The sequence below is a fragment of the Salmo trutta genome, chromosome 23 (assembly GCF_901001165.1).
Source record: "Salmo trutta chromosome 23, fSalTru1.1, whole genome shotgun sequence".
NCBI lineage: Eukaryota > Metazoa > Chordata > Actinopteri > Salmoniformes > Salmonidae > Salmo > Salmo trutta.
In genome coordinates this window covers 6,407,476-6,412,533 of record NC_042979.1, presented here as the reverse complement: position 1 = coordinate 6,412,533, position 5,058 = coordinate 6,407,476, and positions in this window count along the sequence as shown.

Sequence of the window (5,058 nt, the reverse complement as noted above, 5' to 3'; positions counted from 1 at the left end):
CGGATCAGTGCGCGGTTTAATGGTGTCATTTTATGCATCGGCTTGATGTAGGCTGAAGGTTGGAAAAGCTGGTCTGAAATCAGATTTATGGCTAAGCAGCGCTTCTTTCTGCAGCCACAGTAGACTACGAGGAAACCACGTGGCACTTGTCTATTAAGGTTTATTCTCCCTCTGGTACAAATAAAACATTAATTTGTGGTTAAATGTATTGAACTGAAAGTACATGACCTAATTTTGGCCTACTCTGAGAAAACATGAGCTGTGATCAATTATTCAAAGTAATATAATTGGGAGGCTATATGATGACTGTATGAAATATGCTGCATTGAATTATATTGTTTTATTCTTACATACACTGTCAAACAAGGTTATGCGATATCCACTTGCCTTCTATTGACAAATCATGCAGTGTCTGTTTTTCTTCCAGGTCTTGAATTGTAGGCTATCAAGCGTAGCATTCTGCATTCACAAGGTCATTCTTTCTTATGATATATTTATATTCCATGCCCATAAAGTGTGTACTAGGTGGGTAAGTCATGTGAAATCAATTGCTTTACTTTGTGCTCCATTGGGTCTGTTTGTGGTCATTGCTAGGGTTTAGCCAGCAAACTCTACTAGGATCACCTAAGGCAAATTACTTCTCCTCCACAATACTTATGGTAAAGCAAATACAATCAAATAACATCTTTAGACCCACTTGTGTCTGTTTCTATAGACAGAATGGCCTTAGCAAGTGGACACAGGGTTGACAAGGAAATGAAAAGGTGAACCGCCAAGCCTCAGGCAAGTAAGTAAGTAACTGTCTGTCTGTCTGTCTGTCTGTCTGTCTGTCTGTCTGTCTGTCTGTCTGTCTGTCTGTCTGTCTGTCTGTCTGTCTGTCTGTCTGTCTGTCTGTCTGTCTGTCTGTCTGTCTGTCTGTCTGTCTGTCTGTCTGTCTGTCTGTCTGTCTGTGAAACATGAGAGAACATGATCCTTTAGAACAGGGTTTCCCCAAACTTGGTCCGAAGGCTGGGTCCTGGGGCCTTCCCTGGGTGCACATTTCGGTTTTTGCCCTAGCAATACACAGTTGATTCTAATAACCCATCCATCATCAAGCTTGGATTATTCAGCTCTATAGCGCTACTGCAAAAACCAAACGTTCACCCTGCGACAGGACTGAGTTTGGGGAAACCCTGTTCTAGAGGATCACGTACCCCCAAAAGTACACCTTTTTATTGTAGCCTCGGACAAGCACACCTGATTCAACTTGTCAGCTAATCATCAGGCCCTCAATGAGTTGAGTCAGGTATGTTTGTCCGGGACCACAACAAAAATGTGTGCTGTTGGGGGTACTCGAGGACTGGAGTTGGGAACCACTATTAGAGGCAGATGGAGAAAGTTGTTTCCATGTTATTTCCCCATTACCACGTCTCTACCTCCCCAGGCATGGCCATGCACTAAGAGTGGCTGGGAATATAGCTTTCCTATTTGGAGAGGTGTCCACCATGTTCCATGAAGTAAATCCCACTACTTTTATTTTACCAATTGGTATCAGTAGAACATGCTAATGAACCTAAAAATGTATTTCCCCGTCGTCTGTAGGACCTGTCAGTATATCTGAATTACTTCTACATGCTCACAGTTGCAGTATAATTCTACTCTATGAGCTAAACAAAACACATGTAGGCTATGACTAATACCCTTGGTGATGGCCTGGTTAAATCATAATTCCATCCTACTTAAAAAATGCATTGTGATATGATTATACGCATGATTACTCACTTCACTTTACAGGTTGTATTGTGTTGTAGTTTCACCCACTCACATCACATGGGAGGTGATGCCACAGAATGGTAAATTATATACAGCATCTGAACAATTAAATACAATTGTCAGACCATACTATTACTGTGTGCCATTTGTCTTCAAAGCCATCACGGACACATTCATTGACACATCAGTTGAGATGTACTACGTACCTTACACAGCCATATACTGTACATGTATGGCTGATATCTATTCTCCCTCCCTCCACAGTGGGGTTAAAGGCAAGTGCTACCTGTTTGGAGGAGATGTCCAATCTGCAGGCTGGAGAATGTCTTTCTGCACTCTTAAAATAAAGGTGCCAATTGGAACCCAACTCCAGTCCTTGAGTACCTCCTGCAGTACACATTTTATTGTAGCCCTGGACAAGCACACCTGATTTAACTTGTCAACTAATCATCATCATTTGAATTAGGTATGTTTGTCTGGGGCTACAACAAAAATGTGTGCTGTTGGGGGTCCTGGAGGACTGGAGTAGGGAACCACTGCCATAGGGGAACCATTTTAGGGTCTCTGAAGAACAACAAATGGGATTGTTTCTTTTTGAAGAACCATACTAAAAATATATGTCAGAAATGTTTCTGCCCTCCAGGACAGGAATTGAATAGCCCTGCTTTAGGGGTTTAAGCCTTATTTGCATATTTCCCAGGGTGCCTTTCGAGTTAATTTTAAAGTTACCAGTACCACTCATGAGTCTGTTTGCTAGTGACAGAAACATGGTTGTTACATTCATTCATTTTCAGTCCTGTGGCCTTCACCAAGTGAGATCCTAAGTAAATACGTTGTTATAAATGTTTTATTCTTAAACACAAAGCAATACATATTTCATAAGGCCTTCTTTTGAGGGCCTAGTGTTACCCTAACACAGTGGCCTGAAACTCAGTTTACAGGCCACATTATGCTGGCTTGCAAACTGATATATAATTCCTATTGGAATCCAGCCAGAGTGGGGATATATTACACTTAGCATTTTTAGTGTCCAAGCTACAGGCTGGCGAATGTCTTCCTGCATTCTTAAAAATAATTACTGCCAGAGTTGGGAAAACAACCACATGAGACAACCTTAAACATCTAAACTGGAACAACAATATCAGTAACAGGTGCAATAAGTAACAGATTGGAATAGTAAAAAAATAATGATGCTATATACTGTATATTTGAGTAGCATTAGATTAATTAATCAATCAATGTACATGCAAAAACATAGATAATGAAACGAACAATTCTAAAAATCAACCTCCAATAGAGCATGCTGGGAAATTTGATAATTATTGGCATGGGTTTGGTTCACGTCTGGTTATTAACGCCACCACTAGGGTTCTTTACACCACTGAGTGTTAATTTAACTCTTTACAGTGTTAATTTGACTTCTGAATCAACACTCTCTGCTACCGCACAGCTAGCGGTACAGGAGCACCAACTCTGGGTCCAAAATGCACCTGAAAAGCTTCTACCCCAAAGCCATAAGACTGCTGAACAGCTAATTAAACGACTACCCTGACTTTCTGCTTTTCACCCCCTATCTACATGTACATAGTACTTCAATTAATCACCTGACCAAATCTACATGTACACATTCCCTCAATCAATCACCCCAACTACCTTATACCCCAGTACACTGACTCGGTATCGGTACTCCTTGTATATAGACTGTATATAGCCTCGTTATTGTTGTTTTATTGTGTTACTATTTTATTTTTATGTATTTGTTAATTTTCTTATTTTTAACTGCATTGGTGCGAAAGGGCTCGTAAGTAAGCATTTCATGGTAAAGACTACAGTACACTTGTTGTATTCTGTGCATTTGACAAATAAAATAGGATTATGTTTTTATTGTTACACTGAAAAATCAACACCAGTTTATACAGGCCAATTTCCTGTGTACTATGAAAGGGACACCTCTGCAGGCTTCCAAACATTTCAAGAACCTTTAAGAATTCTGAAGAACCGTAGATGCCACATCAAGAACCCCACACTTAACTTTTTTCAGTGTGGAGTCTACTGCTTTGACATAGGTAAGCTTACAGGACAGGGCAGGGAGTCTAGTCTGTCTACCCCTGGGTTATTAAAGGGAAGGAGTGTAGACGATAGGAAGAACACAGCCTCAACTCTCAAAGATGAAGGCTAAAATAACTGATTAAAACCCAGCTTCTTTGCTACTTCATTTTTTTCCAGTCAACAGATGGGATGATAGATCTTAACTCCCCAAACCAATAACAGCAACTTTGAAAGAGTAGTGCACATTGCATTCATTATTTCCACGGGCCTTGACCCATATTCAGGACCTTTAGGGTGGGATTGTAATGTTCATTACTGAGTTTGCTGTACAATTGATCATTGCTAAAACTATACAGTCTGATACACAGTCACATTATACAACGCCTCTCTCCCATGTGACCTACTTGTTGTGTGTATGTACTGATATGTATGTGTAACTGATAGACGCACACACGCGACATAGAAATGCTACCAAATATAATTTACAGAAACTTGTTACAAATGACGGAGTCATCCATGATTCACCCAAAGATACAGTTGAAGTCAGAGGTTTACATACACCTTAGCCAAATACATTTATACTCAGTTTTTCACAATACCTGACACTTAAACCTAGTAAAAATTCCCTGTCTTAGGTCAGTTAGGATCACCACTTTATTTTAAGAATGTGAAATGTCAGAATAAAAGTAGAGAATGATTTATTTCAGCTTTTATTTCTTTCATCACATTCCCAGTGGGTCAGAAGTTTACAGAAGTTTACATACACTCAATTAGTATTTGGTAGCATTGCCTTTAAATTGTTTAACTTGGGTCAAACGTTTCGGGTAGCCTTCCACAAGCTTCCCACAATAAGTTGGGTGACTTTTGGCCCTTCTGACAGAGCTGGTGTAACTGAGTCAGGTTTGTAGGCCTCCTTGCTCGCACACGCTTTTTCAGTTCTGCCCACAAATTCTCTATAGGATTGAGGTCAGGGCTTTGTGATGGATACTCCAATACCTTGACTTTGTTGTCATTAAGCCATTTTTCCACAACTTTGGAAGTATGCTTGGGGTCATTGTCCATTTAGAAGACCCATTTTCGACCAAGCTTTAACTTACTGACTGATGTCGTGAGATGTTGCTTCAATATATCCACATAATTGTCCTCCCTCATGATGCCATCTATTTTGTGAAGTGCACCAGTTTGTCTTGCAGCAAAGCACCCCCACAACATGATGCTGCCACCCCCGTGGTTCATGGTTGGGATGGTGTTCTTCGG